At 36.2% G+C, this 18405-nt stretch overlaps 1 protein-coding gene across 1 annotated transcript in view; it reads left to right on the forward strand.

The window, feature by feature from the left end:
- The window catches only part of LOC122334574 (NACHT, LRR and PYD domains-containing protein 3-like), a 498320-nt gene that overhangs the window by 250070 nt on the left and 229845 nt on the right, over positions 1–18405 (forward strand). The gene's annotated exons all lie outside the window — the stretch shown is intronic.

Consider the following 18405-nt stretch of genomic DNA (forward strand, 5'->3'; position numbering starts at 1 on the left):
AATGTACTTGTATGACAGAACTCAGGGAGAATGGCGGGAAGACAGATACATGTTTATCTTTTCAAATTGACATATGTGCAAACAGCTTTAACTACGTGTATTTATTGAGGGTGAGCAAAGGCTGATGGAGAGAGTATATGTCTGTGCTGATAAACACAGAATGTAGTGCAACCTCAGAATGTAGCTGCTTGAAGACCATCAGGAAATCCCCTCCAAGGTCACATTCAGACTTCAGCACGTATGCTGGGTGGATGATGTTTACTCTAGATGTGTTTTTTGACGTACTGGTGCTTGTGAATTTATTTCAGTGAGTTGCAATCCTCTGCACAGCATTTAGATGCCTTAATCCACAGGCCTTGACCATGTAGCACTTTGATTATCAAGTTATAAATTTAGTATTTATTTCCATTTAGTCTTATACAGCAGCTTATAACATTCATGCAAGCAGCTGTAAGTCATAGAAGTGAAATATAGATCAGATAGCTGAACAAATAAACAAATCAAAACAAACCTGTTGTAGGGACCATTTAGAGGATTTTAAGAAATTACTTATAAACAATTGCCACAAGCATATCCCTGAGAATTTATACTTATTAATGTTTTTAAATATTTTGAAGATGTCTTCTATATTCACCAAAGCTGTATGATAAATCAAAATGCATTAAATATACAGTAAAAACAATAACACTAGTGAAATAATATTACAATTCAAAATAACTGTTTTCTATTTTTATAATGTACAATGTAATTAACTTTTTTTTTTTTTCTTCAGTGTCAGAAAAGAATCGGAAATAAATAAAGGTAATAAATAGCGAATTTATTCCTGTAATTTAATTTTCTGCATTCTCAGTCTTGTATCAGAAATCCAGAAATGAATTCCAATATGTTCAGAAATCAATCTAATAATTGATCTGGTGCTCAGAAACATTTGTTATTATTATCATCGATTTAATGCTGCTGTACTAATGTAATATTTTCTTATTCAGTGTTTACATGTATTTTATACACACACACACACACACACACACACTGATGATCATTTGTATGGCATTTCTAAACAAAATAAAAATTGCATTGAGATTAATGGGAGATTTTATTATACAAATATGGATGCAGTGTAGTAATTGTCATGAAAAATGGTAAGCGATAAATAGTCTTAGAAAATATACTTTATATTCTTTATGCAAAATGTAATAAAATGTTTTTAATCAAATGTGTTTCACAAATATCCAGTAGATTTTAAACCCTTTTAACAGTTAAAAAATATATGCCTATACTGCATTTAATTAAAGCAGCAACAGTAGATTAGCACTTTACACACGTATACGAAGAAAGGCTAAGGGGACAGCAGGGAGGGAGAGTGGGCAGATTTACTGGTAAGTAGATTACTGATGTGATAGAGATGAATACTGAGAACCATAGCTGTTAATCAGGTGTTGATGCCTGAAAGCAGAGGGTGGGGCTCTGGGGACGTCTGCTTTGTCTGTTCACAAGGAATGAGTGCGGTTAGGAAGAAAGATGACCGTTAGAGAAAAGATGAAGCCTTCCAGTGCTTCATTACAGTGAATTACAGAGGTGTTCTGGTTTGTGTTTCAGGAAGCAAATTACATGCTCTTGTGTGGAGTGTGATGTGATGGAAATTTGAGAATTTTGTAAGCTGAGACAACAGACCAAGGACATGAAGAACCAGTATCAGGTGTGACATCTGTAACGTTAAATGTGTACATAAGTGATATCGTATCCTGTTTTTCGCTATGTTCTTAGGTTGATTAATTGCCTGATCAGTGAATACAGTCAAAGAAAGTTGAAAAATGATAGAAAGATCTAAAATTATCACAGTGGTCATTATATAGCAGATTGTTACTGTACCAAGAGATTTATAAAGCCCAGTCTAAGTAATCACGGTACTGGTTTTCATATGAACGCCGTTGCTTCTTAGAACTATTGTCTTGGCGCTTTATGATGGCAGTTTCGTTTTAACAACAAGGCCATAAACTCACATCTGGTTATTATTTTCCTGAATGGAAATTTGATGCTTTTGCAACTTTACATTACGCTTTTAATCCTTCAATAATAAAATATCGAGACACATTGCATTATGTTTAAAATACTATCATACACGTGTATATAGTAGAATATTTTTACCCTCATATTAATTCGATCCCCACCGAGGATGTGCGGTCAATGCAAAGGTTCTTGAAGAACTAAAAGTTTTGAAATAGAAAGCAGAAAATTAAATAAATTAAAAACAATCTCAAAACAATGCTTGTGCATTTCTGCTTTTGATAATGGTGGACTTTCCAGAGATGTAAGTTGTTGAGTATATTTTTATATTCTACTGCATTGTGGTTACATACTCTATAATGCTTTATTATTTAATTGCTCTATAAGGTATTCTATTCTTATTGTAATATTATAGCTACGCTCAAAGTGACCCGTTACTCATTGATCAATTTCATTGATTAAAGCATAGTGTGCATTTAGTGAAGATATACTAAATATGTTTAGGGGTTAGTAGATGAATGATTATCAGTTAATTACTGGCAAGAATATGTTGTATTATCAGTCATCCCCCTCAAGCACTGGCTTGATTAATATATAAATAACTGAGGTTGGATTGATGTGTATTATTGTCATGTTTCTAGGTGAAGTAAACGGCTTATTGCTATATTGAGTGTAAGGATACAAGGTGTATCATACTCTTTTTATAACAGGATGTAGATAATGGATAATATTTCACTTATTTGTTATCAGCAGCAGGACATTACCCAAGCTAGCATTGTAAATCAATTTAAATTGATCTCCATGATGCAATGAGAAAATTCGCAACTGATTTTTGGGATGGTTGTGTGTAGATGTTGAATTGCACCAGGTTTGTAATGAGGAGCTTTTTCTGTATTTTAGAGCTTGGCTGGTGCTGGGGGCATACAGAGAACCACGTCAGAGCTGGGACCAAAGACTGCAGCCTTCCTGCTCCCCTGCTTGATCCTCACGAGCCTGGCTATATTCTGTACCCTTGGACACCAAGAACGCTCAGAATATAGGTAGGCTCTTCATCTCCTAGTCACCTGACAGTCTCCTGTAAGTTTTTAAGCATTATAAGCATAACAATGGATTAGCATGATTAACGAAACATCTTACTCAGTTGTTCAAATAAGATTCACTCTTAAAGAGAGGATATTCCATTTAGTCTGCCAAATAATGGAACACTATCAAGGTCTAGAAAAGTATGAAATACATTGTGCAAATACTCCATCTTCATCAGTGATTCACTCTGAATGTTGTGAAGTGTTGAATACATTTGAAAGAAAAAATATATATTTATTTAATAAATTCATCTCCTTTGTGTCTCTTGGAAATGCTCACTATATGCACTGTTCTGTACCATCCACAGCACAAGGATGCGCTATTTTTTATTCAAATCAAAGCGCAAAAATGCATAGAAATGTACTGTTGCTGGTAGAATAAGCGTACTTAGTTTGCGCTTCATACTGAATATTATGTCTAAATTGTGTCTGGTAGTGCAGAGAGACAAGAGATAATTTTTTCAAAATTATTATACTATTTTTGTGCACAAAAGTATTCGTCGATTCATGACATTCGATTAGTTTCCCCACTAATGACTGAATCAGATATTCAGACATTTTTCACACCCTCTGAACATGGCAATCAATCATTCAGTAAAACCTCCTGGTTTTCATCTAAAATATCTTTTAAAATAAATTGTGTTTTGAGGACAAACCAAAGCACTACGGGTTTGGAACAACATGAGAAGTGATTAGCCAGACAGCATTTCATTTTGATAGGAGTGTCCTTTACAAGATTTCAGATAAAACAAAACAGATTTACAGCTTTAAAAAGTTAATAGAAACCAAAGAATAAAAATACAAAAAATAGAACAATATTTTAATAGAACAATCTTATTTGTATGTATGAAATAGGGTTCTTTGGACTTTAAACAACCTCCTAGGAAACCAATCAGAACACACAACAACTAAATCCATATATATTAAACATGCGTGTATACAATGAGTACATCTTGGAAACCTCAGTACAATGCCTGGCTTTTTAAATGAGATTTTTTTAGAAAATGTCAAAACACTACATGTAGAAAATGATAACCATTGACACCATTGTTGCTAAAAGCTGTGAGTTTTTATCTTGTTACTATTTGTTTATTTATTTATTAAGGTTATAACTTGTTTTGCTACAGGTCCGGCAAAAAGATGCCTTATACTGCTAAGTACCACGGTTAAAGAAAGAGGTTACAGTGATGAACACGTCAAAGATGAAATGTTAAACTTTAGTTAGGGTACTACCTGAACAAAATTTATAGTAGTAAATTGGTCAGTAGTTTTGTCTTTATTTTTACATTCACTTCATATATCATTTAAATATTAGATGTAAATCTTTCAATTTTCACCTCTATAAAAAACGAATGAGATTATAATGAAGCGAGATAGTGATGGACTCTATCCACCTATCATCTATCTTGCTATCAATCAAAGTATACCTGAAGCTAGATTATTTTACAGTTGAAAAATTTACAAGGAGTAGACCACCATGTTAATTGTTAGTAACTGGACACTTGGGGCTGTGTGGCAATGTTCTTGGAAATGATTACCCAGTCATAATTAAAACAGAAAGGACTAAATATATACTGCACACAAAATATTAGATAAACACATTTGCAGTTTTATGGGAGAGAGTCATATATTTAGTTAAGAGTCTATTATATTTTTTCACATTTTGAAAGGACTATTTCAGGTTGTTTGGAAAGTGGGGATAAATCTATAGCTCAATAGTTAACTTTAATTCATTTGAAACCATTTTTTGGCTTGTATTTGGGCTATTTGGGCCAGTTCCCGGTGCATTTAGCGCGGAGTAGTCTGGTACCTGCTGTGATTAGCCACTAGACATAAACACACTGCAGTAGCCCCGGCTACAATGTTCTTCCTCAAGATGCACCCAGTTCCGTTGTGTAGCTAGAACAACAAAGTCACGGACTGAGGCTTTTAAAATAATTAAATAATAATTGTTTTATTTCAGACTAACCTTTGAAATAATGACCAAATTGACAAATAAAGTGCACATAAAATCTAACTCTGTTTCTTCACCATCACCCAGGAGGACATTTGTCTTCAGGTTACCTGCATTCACGTGACTTCATGTTCTGCACCAGCACCTGACAGCAGCTGAACAAGAGCTACAGCAGATAAAATCACCCAGAGGTGAGAAAAAGACATCATTTTATTTAAAAAACATAATTACATTAGCATCCCGAATTAATTCAGTTTTTGTTTTAATGCATTCTGTATTCAATCTTTGTAGTTTGCAGGGAAAGAGAGTTAAACAGGTAAAAGTCTGTCGTTAGTTTAAGTATAAAACGTAGTATTGTGTGTGTATATGTTCTTTTTCTTTTATATATATATATATGGCTTTTGTTTTAGATCAAATCACGGGTGCACATGCTCTTAATGCGTTTCAAGTGATCCACACATATGGCCGTGGTCAGTGCCTCATCCTAACACTTTGCTTTTCACTTCCTCTTATCCACCTTCTCTCACCTGCATAAACATTTGTCAAACAATAGAACTTGGCATATAACAAACCTTCCACTGACAGGGGTAGCTCATTGGGGTGTTTGGGAAAATATTTTTAACAAAGTGGCAGGAACTGTTTTGATCCATAATGTCTAAGCGGTGGAATTGGTAATGAACTGGTGTGTCTTTTGTTTATAGTGAAAACTGAGATCGGCGCGTGGACCCCAAACAGCTCAGACTCTACAGGATCTTGCTTTCCCTTTGCAGGCAGGAAGGCTAGCGTGCTCTACAGCTACTTGAGAGACGCATCAACCACATTCAACTAAATACGAAACACACACACACTTTTTATATGTTTTATAGATAAATTCTTACCAAACTGACTACAAATATGACTTTTATATATATGCCATAGAAGCTAGATACGAGAAGAGAGACGATTGAACTTCAAATTGCACACAGCCCAGCAAAATCCATGATCTACAGCTGGATCCCTCTTGAAGTACACCCAGATACTACTTTAGCCTCTACAAGCATTCACATGGGGAGACTACCTCGAGTCTGTGGGTCAGTCCTCCATTCTTGCCACACTTTATCTCATTGAGTGAGTTATATTACTGCAGTAATGCAAACTATGCATGTCCTCTCTAATATTGCTCTCTATAGTGTTCTCTCCATCCATGCCAGGATGCAGCTGCAGCATCAGGAAGGATGCTGTATTCCAGCTCATGAGAGTCGACTTGGAAGAGGTGGAAGAGGGACTTCCCGTCTAGAAGTGGCTAAAGGTAAAAGCAATTATGTATTGTTTTACTGCCTCCACAAGAGTTTCAAGCCCAGAACATCCACTAAAATCCAGCATAGACTTAAACTCATCCCTATTTACTTCAGCCAAGCCAATCAAGATTCAGATGAGTATCTAGACAGATTTTTAAACATTATATCCTTGCTCCACCCACTCCTATCTATCAGTTAACGTCTTGTTTTTGAGAAACAAATTCATTCAATCACTTAATCCTGTAGTAGCACTTTCTAGTGAAAAAAAGTGAATCCTTTTTGTACCTCCATCAGTATTCTGCGACATATCAAATTAGAGAACTGTTTTAGTAGCCATTTAATCTGTACACATTCACGCAATTATTTTTCCTGTAGTAAGCATATTTTATCCAGAAAACATTGATGAAGATCAAAATATCCCTAATGATAATCAATGCGGAATGAACTTGCTATATGATATATTTTCATGTTGACCCCAGTGAGACAGACTACTTTATATGCAGTTATATACTTATATGCAGTACAAAGCTAACGAAACATATTTCTCCAAATATAGCATTTTAGTCAGTTTGGTAAAAAGTATCAGTTCTCTCAATGTTTCCTTGTTCATATTAGTTGGAGATAGATAGTAGAGGAGCTGACAGAGGAGTATCGCCTTGGTAGGGTCCATCCTAAGCGGCATGCCCACAAGCAAGCTTTTGCCCAAACCTCAGCGTGGCCCTGCTGAAAGAGGGGAAACAAGCGTCTAATCAAGGAGAGTGGAAAGGCAGGTAGCCCACAGCTAGAAGAGAACATGAAAAACAGATAGACAGGTTGTACCCTAAATATTCTCGGTTACTTTTATACCTGTTTAGGATGTTGTTCATCCTGCAGTGAAGAAAAATTGGAATACTGTGCTCAACTGTTAATTCCACAATTTGTTTACTTTCTTTTACTTAATGTTATTTTAAAGTTTATTCATTTGGTGTGATAAATATGCACTTTATTAAGTTTCAAATTAATTTTATCTATAGAATTTTTCAAGCATATTTTACATTCGTAATCTCATACATATGCTCTCGAAACTCAGTATAATTTTAAGCATATTCAAAATGTAGGTTGTGAAGATTCTTTAGTTGCTATATTTTCGATGTTTTTTTTTGTGTGTATGTTTTTTAACAGACAATGAGTTTATCCAAGATTTATTTTTTAAAAACTGGAAGCAGTCACCAGTCCTGCAGACGACAGCTGCATTTCATGAAGAAATCACACTCCTTACATTCACACAGCCAAATGTGACATGCGAGAGTAGAATGTTTCCCGACGCTATGTGAGAACTAATGATTGGTTGCAGTAACAGATATACTGGGCCAGGATCATATTAAAGGTTCAGATTTAGACATATCATTTCATTCATTTCATGTTTCATATTTTAAAAATATATGAACGTTTATAATTACAGTTGGTTCTCTCAGTTTTGTTTTAATCATCTCTTATCTTCCAGTCATTAGTGTTATCATTTATTCATTCATACATCACCTTTCGACAGTATTCAATGTCAAACACAGTTTTGCTGTACAAACTTCTTTTATTAAATCAGAACAATTCCAAATAAACATTTTTTATATATCAAATATCAACCTTTTCCTTTTACAAAAATCTGAGTATCGATTGAGTAGCTAATTCAACGCTATCAGTAAATGTTTAAAATATTTATCTAACCTTAGTAAATTTATCAGAATAAATCATTTATTGTTTCATGCCCATAGGTATCAAACATGGATCTTTCTTTTTATTTTGTTATTTTTGTATTAGTTGGTCGTGACTACATTGAAAGGTATTTACAATAATCAAACTAAATTATTAATCCATTCAAAATCTACAGCCCACTCATGCATTATATAAACATACTGAACATTATAAATAAAGCATTCATTGGGCACAGTGTTCATTAATATTTGTGTTGGCCTCTATTCACCAAAGTCTTAAGTAAGCGCATATCTGTTTATGGGATACGCCCCACAGTAACCTCTAGTGGCATGCAAAGCACGCATTTAGAATGAGCTCCGTCAAAATATTAAGCCAAAATGCCTGGGGCGTGATTAAAGCGTTAAGTGCGTATAATATGTATAAAATATATCAACCTTTGTGCGAAGACTGCAGCTATAGAACCATTAAAGAAAATGTTATTCTGGGTCAAGGAGGATTTGTCTTTGTTAGAGGCAGATTTTAGTAAACAAATAGGATTAATATGATGTCCAACAGAGGAGGCGTGGCTGACAGAGGAGGGACCTGGTGAAACCTTTGGGAAGGGCAGTCACTCAGTTTTCGCGAGAAGTTCTTGGAGACGCTAGACATGCAGTTCACGAAACGCCGTTTTTCATCCTCGGGCGTCAATCACAAACCTCAGGAAACCGTTACCCCACCATCACGCCGCATCAAAACTCCAAATGAGTCATTCAAGAGATCATTCCAGCGCACAGTTGTTGCCGGACTGCCGTATGGCCCGAACGACAAAGAAGAGTTGATTCGCCAGGTTTCACAGAGCTGTGCTGTGGTGGCGTCGAGGCGCTCGCTGAGAGTTCTCAGAAGGCAGTTCTGGGAAGTCAGACCAGAGTAGACAAACCAGGCCCTGCAGTGTTCCGCTTCTTGTTTCAGTTTAGGACCTGAGCTGGGCAACGCCGCTCGTTTTTGAGAACCATGTCGAGTGTTATCTCTCGCGTAGTTTATTAACCGGCCCGCAGAAACTTATATGACCGTCAGCGACAGAGTCCCGCCGCTGTTCGACAACCTTCCTGCGCTTAAGAAATATCTCTGAACTGTTCGCCGTCGCTCGAGGAAGACCAACATTTTACAAGTCAGTAAGCTTAGGAACAAAGGCTTTAGGAATCCGGCAAAAATCGACAGACGTCACCACAATGAGTTCACATGCGTTCAAGGTGGTTCCAGTGACCCGTATTTATTAAATGATCGCAACAAAATACAGCGATAACTACATTCTTAATAGTTCATTAGCAAAGAATACCACATTCTTGTGGCACTTGCATTGTATAGAGACAAAATGGACTTCTAAAAAGTATATAAAAATATTATATGTTTATATGTAGAATTAATAATAAAGGAAAATATAAATATGTCGTTTGTTTTATAGATTTTTGTATTATTTTGGAACAGTGAAACATATCAGCCAGGAGATATAATCTTTCCACAGCTAATTCCAGCCTAATGTGCTCCAAGTGTCTTGATTACTTAGTAATATATAAGCCATAAAATATAATATTGCATTAATAACTTGTGCAGAAAAAAAACTAATTTAACTTTTGGCAGGTCTCTTAATAATTATTCATTATGCCTCTATGAACTAGTTTGCCAAAATTAACATTTAACAAAGTTTAACACAAATGATAAAGCTGAATAATCAGTTTCTTCAAATGCATATTCTGCTGTTTAGCGTACAGCCTTTTAAATCTTCAATTGTTTCATTTATTTTGCTGTTTCCAGGCCACCTCACTTGCAAGATACCGCTGATCCAATGAGTCAGGTTTCGTTGATGACTTTCTCCTCCTCGCTGCATCCATGCAACCGTTACGTAGGATTTAGCAATTTTCAGATCTATCTCAATAATTTCTCTATCACGATTACACCAGATTGTACAATGGAAATTTTACCAAATGTACGAAGCTAATAATAGCAGCAACAGCAATTTTATTATTTATTATTAAATGGCAGTTAGGATATGTTCGTATATTCATTCCTTAAATCTAAATCCAAATCAGTCATTACAAACTCATATACTCTATAATGGTTTTTATCATTTGTCATTTATTAATTGTTCTTAAGTTAAAGGTAAATTATTTTTATTTGGAATATAATTTTAAATTTAAATTAAATAATTTTTTGAAATACATATTGAATTTAGAAGCAGTGTGGGAGCATGCTAAAATAATAATTTTGGGGCCTCTAATGCTCTATTTTGTAGAATGAACTTTGTGACTTCTATCACAATTCATCCCTTTTTTTCCAGTGCTCAAGTCTCAGTAGAGACTTGTGTATCATCCCTCTTTTTCCAGGCAGGCCACGATTGCCATCTCTGCCAGTGAGGCCCATGCTCTTCCCTGCAAGGGCCTCGGGAGGGTACCTTTCCTAATGCGGGACCCAGCCACCCTCTATATGTGGCCTGCTCCGTCAAAAACTGGTCGCGGGCTACAGGCGTTTCGCATCAGATACAGTCTGGCGTTTCCGTCTGGACTCAGTTCTCGGCTGATCTCGTCTGCAGTCCTTCCCCAGATGTCCCCAGCCTCGTACACTTTCACATGGGGCTCCAGGAACAAAGGGGAGGAGGAAAAGACTGAGGTCGGATCCCGTAACTTCGCTGGCCCCCAAAGGGATGCGCGTTGTTACTAAAACTCAAACAGCCGATGCATCAAAAATCCTCAAGCGCACCCTTCTTTGCAACATCACTCGCCTGGTAATCGCAGGCACACTTGCACAGAGAGCCTGCCTCTACCCAGACCAGTACAAAGTATCTTCAGATTGCCACCAGCCTAGCATTGCCATTGGAAATGGCCAATCACGGAGCTGGATGCTGCTGAATCACGTAGCCGGCAAGTTAAATACACGGTCCTATCAGAGTTTGGGTCAAAGCCAGTATTAATCATGAAGTGACTGTTTTTCTGGGTGAGTTTTGATGGTCAGCAAGTCTATCTTAATAGATCAATACGATTGATAGATATGCCCAGTCAAATGAGTCATTTGATTCAAAAAAGAATTGACTCATGACGTGATGACTCAGCCTTTGTGTCATGCCATTAAGTGTGAAGTTAAACCACAGGCTTGGGAGTCTGAGATAGATATAACGTTCTTGAAACTTTATGCAGGTCGTAGACCCTTCCGGAACCGCTCAAAATGAGATACATAGCTTATACAAACACAGCTCACCAAACACATAGCAGCTTGGTCTTCAGCGTACTTAAAGTGACTTAGTCTGCGCTGCCTGGACCCGGAATCATTCTTTCCCTGAAGTGAAATGCAGTAATTTTTTTTTTTTTTTAGACTATTTTAATCCATTTTTTCTATACACAATGCCAGAGTTTGTATATATTTATGGATGAGCAATCCTTCATTTTATAATAAAAGTGATCAAATTTACCGAGAGTCGTAATGTTTCATCCATTAAATTGCCACTGCTGAGAATAATTCTAAAAATTGTGCATGGAAAAGTGTAATTATAAAATCGTGGCATGGAAAAATAATGGTGAGGCAGATGCTTGCTGGAAGTAACTAGAAAAGAAACCTTTTTTTTGCAGAATGAAACATGCAGAGTGCTGCAGAATCAAACAATCAGGGCTGGATCTCTTCTGCGTGCTAGTCTTCCAGTAAGACTGTCAAAACAAAGTCACTAGAAATTTAATCTAGAATAATAGGTTATTAGATGAATCAAATGTGCACAGAGAGTGCTTTGCAATTTAGGTAATAATCCCAAGGACAAAGATGTGTGCCATAGGAACAAGGGGCGTGGTGTTTTACAGCCAAGATGCAGTTCATTGAGAATAGGATATTTTACATTTTTAATAGCAAAATGGGATTTAATTTTTTGTTTTTAATTTTATTGAATATAAAAATTGTAGAATTATTTTAAAGAATGTTGGAAGCTCTTTTTGAGCTGTTTGACATTTGTTAGTGTTAAAATTCAATAGGGATTTTTAAAGGTTCCATTTTGCATTTTAGAAATGCAATTAAATATTTGAATCATTCATCATCACAAGCTTTAGTGAACTCAAATGCCTCCTTTATTACCAGGTGTGCTGAATGTTGAAAGAATATTAATAGTAAAAAATGTATGCAGACATCCTCTTTTCCTCATAGTAGATCATTCTTGCTGCACACCGTAGTTAAACCTCTGAAACAAGTCAAACTTTCTGAAACGCGATCTTAGTGCTGCGCAGGTGTACATAAATTTGCTGGTAGATGTAAATATAATCAGCACATATGCAAAATATGTATGTGAAATCAGCATTAACAAATGCTCTGGAAAGATTTATCCAGTAGTATCCAGTCTAAACCATTGCTACAGGTACAAATCTTAATCGAAGCATAAACAAAGAGATTAAAATATAAATACTTATTACATGTTGCAATACAAAATTACAGAAACAGAAAAGGCAGTCGTATAATTCTGTTTCGCTCATTGCTGAACTAGAACAGACAGAATTGAAGTGTATACTTGTACACATTGCTGGGTTCTCTGTCTGTCGTTGTGAAGCTAGCTGAGCAAGCAAGCTGGCAATGGGCCAGCTGTTTGCAGAATGAGCGCATTACTTCCAGGAGAGACTAGCGCAGGACCGGGAGGTTCTTAGAAAGGCCTCTGTGTTACCTTTAGCCTACTGCTGGCACTTGCACACTGGGCACTCACAATCAAGTACAAATCTCACCACAACAAACCACAGCCACACACACACACACACACACACACACACACACCAATTAAAAGCGAGATAGAAACTATAACAACAGTAGGTTACAGCACAAAACAAATAGAACCACAAAGAGTCGCTGAAACACCCCAGGAAGAGCTTCTCAGTAGGATTGGCAGGTTTTTAAGTCGGTGCATGCTGGGAGACAGCAGGATGGCAGGGAGACTGGCAGTGTGGAAGTATGCAGTTTGGCTGAAGACATTTTGTTATTTTTTTTTGCCAGGCAACTACTAATGGTGAAGTCTCTAGCTCTTCCTGCTGGTGTTGTGCCAAATGATCGTTTAAATTACTATTATTTCCTCTGTCCTTTAGCTCAGTCATCTCTCTCCCCTTTCTTCTATGGGGCTAGCAAAGTAAATAGCCTATAAAATAAATAGAATAACAGTAGTAACTACATATGCTACTAAATATATGTCTACTGACTTAGCACCCCATAGATAACAAGAAATAGATTTGCCTGCTAAGGTTGCATCAGTTTCATTTACAAGCTGCTTATTGTATGAAATAATGGAATAAGATTCCAGGCTTTCTTTCTCAAGTAGGGAATAATATTAATCAGTTAAAACATTCCCACAGAAGAATAAGCCTAAGTACATATTGCTAATGAGCAAAATTCCGCGTACTCATATAATCCCATTTATAACATGAACTCTGTCTAGAACTTAAACATTCATGAAATGGGATTCACGCGTTTATCAGGCCTTTTAGACTAAAATTAGCAGAACAAGGTTTACGTTCACGTAAATAAACTTTACATGCCGTAATAAACACTGGCATGCACTGCAAATTTAGTTATTAATAGGTTTCTTATATATTCCAAAATCATAGGAATTTGAACATACTGAAAAAATATAAATGATGCACCTTTTATTAAAAGTATTTTTATTTGTATGGTTTGTAATATCTGTCTGGAAATATTTATTTGCTTAATATCCACAGGACTCTGCAATATAAATTTGATTACAGAAAATGTTTAAGCTAATGGACTAAAACATAAGTGTGTGGAGCTCAAATGCACATACAACCTTACTTTTATTTGTGAATTCTGATCAGATTATATAGTACATCACCACCTATAAAACAGCTTTTATAAATATGTATTTCAATACATAGAACTCAGTTCAATCTGATATTTGCAATTCTTGTACATATAATTAACAATTCTTTGTGTCTTTATATTTCAAAGTTTTATTTCAAATTGCTAATCTGAGTTCCATGTCATTTAAAAGTGAATTGATAAAGCGGATGAAGTCAAAAAGATAGAGACAAACCTGTGACAGTATTATGATCAAAGGTAAAAAAAAAAAAAAACACAGTGGCACATAAAATAATAAACCAATGGCTCCTTTTTTGGAGCCCTGTACTGTATGTATTGCTTTTTTTTTAAATGTTAGGATTACAAATTAAAAATGTATTCACTACAGAAATGTATATGATTCTTTAGGATTTCTTTTAGACTTTCCCTTGCCTTAAGCTCCACAGTTACTAATATGCATTTTTTTTTTCTTATATTTGCTGTTAGGCAAGTTTCACATTACTCATGCACTTTGTAACATGGACAGGCATTTGTAGCAAAACTACACTGAAATGATAAGACATCAGCAAGGCAAAGGGCAGGTCATGCATGTGTGAAGAACCTGACCTGTTGAGTGCAGAGAAATCTGTGGAGTTTCAGATAAAGCAAACACAACCTCATCTCCTTTATCAGCTGCTCAGCCCCGACTGGAGAGGATGGCATACAGGGCCACCTCGGGAAATACATCCTTTCAAGGCAGACAAAGGCATTTCAAAGTATAAGAGAGGAAAAGATTGCTGGGGAGCGTTTTGCCAAATAAAACAAAATCTAAATAAGCCATTAGTCATGAAGAACAGTCTATCTGAGATGAAACCTGAAAGCTAATGCTACGAGATATATCCATTCAATGAAATGTTCTTAGAGTATCTATGAAAGGATGCATGTGTCATTTCCTCTGAAGAAACAAGTCTTGGTGGACACATAATAAGACACCCAAAGAAATCTAGAGCAAATATAAACCATATTGTTTCACTGACTAGAAAAACAACGCGTGCAGTACTCAGGCCATTACAAGTATATCACTCATCTGTTCGGTAAGAATGATTGCTAATTTGTCATTTCACGGGCATGGAATAAATCACCTTACAAAAGACAGGTTTTGCAACTCTCATCACAAAGGTTAATTGTGCGATTTGTTATTGTGTAGCCATCATGTGTGTGTGTGTGTGTGTGTGTGTGTGTGTGTCTTGGGAGTGAGTAGAGGGTGGGAAAGTGCTAGGAGGCAGTTTCTGAGTCCCTGGAATACCTGTTATCAACTGAACTACAGAGGGCTATGCACTTGCCAGATTCCACAAACATTTAAGACCTGCTGAGAGAAACTGTAGCGCGATTATACCATACTATTTATACTGCATTCGGCTAAGACCCACGTGCCACAGAATATTCAAAGAGCAGCAGTATGCGCAGACCCATTGATGGTTTAGGCCGACCTGCACTTCTTACCCTCGCTGAGTTAAAACCGGGCTCAGAAGCTAGAATAGAATGAATCACAGACAGCCGTCAGCCCCGTCAATGCACTGTAGTCTTCAAACCCCAGGAGGTGAGGACAGTTACAAAGGTTACTGAGACTTTCTCAAACATACGCGTCAAGGTTAAAGCACATTTTTGAGCACATGTCTGCATGTTAGCCTAACCTGGTATCTCCTGTTGTAAAGTCTCATATTCTGAAAGCTGAGTAAATGGGAGGGTTACTGACTAGAGAATCAACAGGAGTCACATTTGCTCAGAATCATCTGCGTCTGGGAATACAAAACACATTTTGTTCTCTGGCTATCACATATAAACATACTTCCAAAGAAAAAAAACTTTTAAAGCTAAATAATGTTACAGATAAGAATATAATTATACTAATTCAATATAATATGGATTTTCCAGTAGTTGTACATATATATATATATATATTTTTTTATTTAATAAATACTAATTTATTTCAAGTGCAAAAAAAAAAAAAAAAAAATCACATGTTACTGTTGCCTATATTTGCTCAAATGATTTGGCCACAATTGTGCATAAAGACACTTCTCATGTTCTCTAACAGTTTGTATCAGGTGCTATTTACATACATACAGCAAATAAGACAGTATTTGATTTACTCATGTTATATTTAATGTACATGCACACATACAACTGGCTGTCAAAACATGTTTCCATCAATGATCCACGAATCTCTGAAAAGCCTCCATTTAAGCCGCTAGCTCAATAGCAACTATTATTTACACAAATCAACACTTACTTTTTAACTAGCATTTCTGCCGTGCCTGCATTTTGGCGGTCGGTGGGGTGCAGCATTTAAGAGCAAACAAGTTCGTCTCAGAATCAATGAAATGATGTGGGTAGAGCCACAGGTGTTAAAATCTGATATTTAGCATTCAGATGACCGTTTTCAATACCATCTAGTGGGAAGAGAGGCTGGGCTTTAACGGGAAGAAGCCCAGCCGATCCTGGAATTGGCAGAACATTTCCCCATGTCACTACATCAGAGGCCCTTCTAGGTTGGGCTGAGCAAATGCAGCTCGATCCGTCAGAGTCTCGATTATCACTTGACGCTCAAATCCATGATAGATAAATTAATTGCGAAATGTTATGATAGGCGCTAATAGACATACAGACTCTTTTTGTTTCTACTTGCGGACGTAGATGGAAATTTTGTAGCTTGTACTGGAATATGGACAGTGAAGAACTGTGCAGCATCTAAGCATGATTTATACGATGCTAGTAAATAAACATACAAGGGCGTGGGATGTTTTGGACGACTGACGATCAAGTTTTACAGAATCATTTGCGCTTTCTCTGGAATTCTGGGCTGTAGATTTGCGTGCTGGTCTGCCTGTGACTAATCGCTTTTCATGGGCCAGTCATATAACAAACGCGAAAAATCAAAGAAGTAGGACAATCAAGATGCAGTCACTCCTCATGCTGCAGTTCCTCTCCATACTAGAGCAAAAAACCAAGTAAGAATCAAAATTGCACCCATCTAGTCTTGGCCTGGCTTTTGATCTCCAAAATAACTTTTCACCAATGATATTTCCATTCCACCATCAGCTTTTGCATCCAATGGAACCTTAACCTTCATTTAGTCAATCTGTCAGAGCTAGAATGAGATCAAGACAAACATCACTAACAGTACATTCTACTTAGAAAAGGCTAACTGAATCAGATGATTAAGCAGTTATGGAGATACACTTTGGATCTCCTCATAAAAAATTAATTTCGTGAGTCTTAGGTAAACATTCCTGAGAACCATTTTATAACCATTATTAGAAAATACACTTTGTGACCCATTTCATATTATTCTCGTTTAGAGCCTAGGCGTCACATAGCCTAACATCAATACAGACCTCAATTTTATTATTACACATCATGTGTATAAATAGTCACATCTGAATTTATTTATAAATTTAATACTTCATTATATATATATATATATATATATATATATATATATATATATATATATATATATATATATATAATTCTTGTCATTATATTACAAATTTAAATACATATTAATATTCATATTATATATCTATATTATATTAATGAAGTTTGCAATAAAATATTCTTGCCCAAACATTTGTATGCTGAAGCTATTAAATTAATCCTAGATAACAGTAAGTGATGTAAAATGACGATTATTGAAATGACCCTTATTGTGCTACGGATAACGCCACTTGCAGAAGTCAGTCTCACAATAATAATGAACTGTTATGACTAATCATTGTTGAGTAGATTTCTATATCATTTGAATCACTCTTACCCTTAATCACATCTAAATAAATGACATCTGGCCACTGCCTACAGGCCCAGTCTGGAACAAACAAAAGAAGGTAATGAGGGTCAAGAGTGAAAATTATAAATCATCAAGTAATAAGATTCAACTATAGAAGCTTTGGTGCTGGTAGTCACCTGTTTATTTTCATATGCAGAACATCTGCTGTCTGGCTTTGATCCCAACAAATACCTGAAGCTTAAAAAATGATGTATGCAGATATTTGCAGATGTCACATCATTACTCAGAAGAGCAAGATAAACAATTAGAAAAAAAGACTGCCGGGTACAAACCTGAGATGCTCGTAAGTAAACTAGAGAGATGGCTCAGATCATTACCTCAGACGGCGTAAATCAGTCCTGTGATATCAGGTCCCTCGAGAACCCTGACTAACCAGCTCCTGTCACAGGCAGCGAGTCCAAATGGAAAAAAAAAGTGTTTTCAAACACAGCAGTGTTATCCAAAAGTCCGTCAATCTGAAGTCCCTCAGTTTGTTGCAAAACTCAGACATGTGCTAAGCTAGGTCACTGCAGTTTTCACCTCTGTCTCAGGACAGAGAGTATGAATTTACAGGAGGTTTCATCTTTAGGAGTCGAGTCTCTGAAGTCCCATTCCTCAATCACATACTGTGCAGGCATCCTAAAAACACATTGATAAAGACCAACAATTAATCTATCTCCTGGTGCTTTTACATATTTGTCATCTTTTTCACGTAATGCTTCTGTTACTTTTATCTAAATGATATCAGTCCAAAATCTAAGTATGTATAGTAAACATTTTTTTGTACCATAG

Source organism: Puntigrus tetrazona, chromosome 3, assembly GCF_018831695.1.
Source record: "Puntigrus tetrazona isolate hp1 chromosome 3, ASM1883169v1, whole genome shotgun sequence".
Lineage (NCBI taxonomy): Eukaryota > Metazoa > Chordata > Actinopteri > Cypriniformes > Cyprinidae > Puntigrus > Puntigrus tetrazona.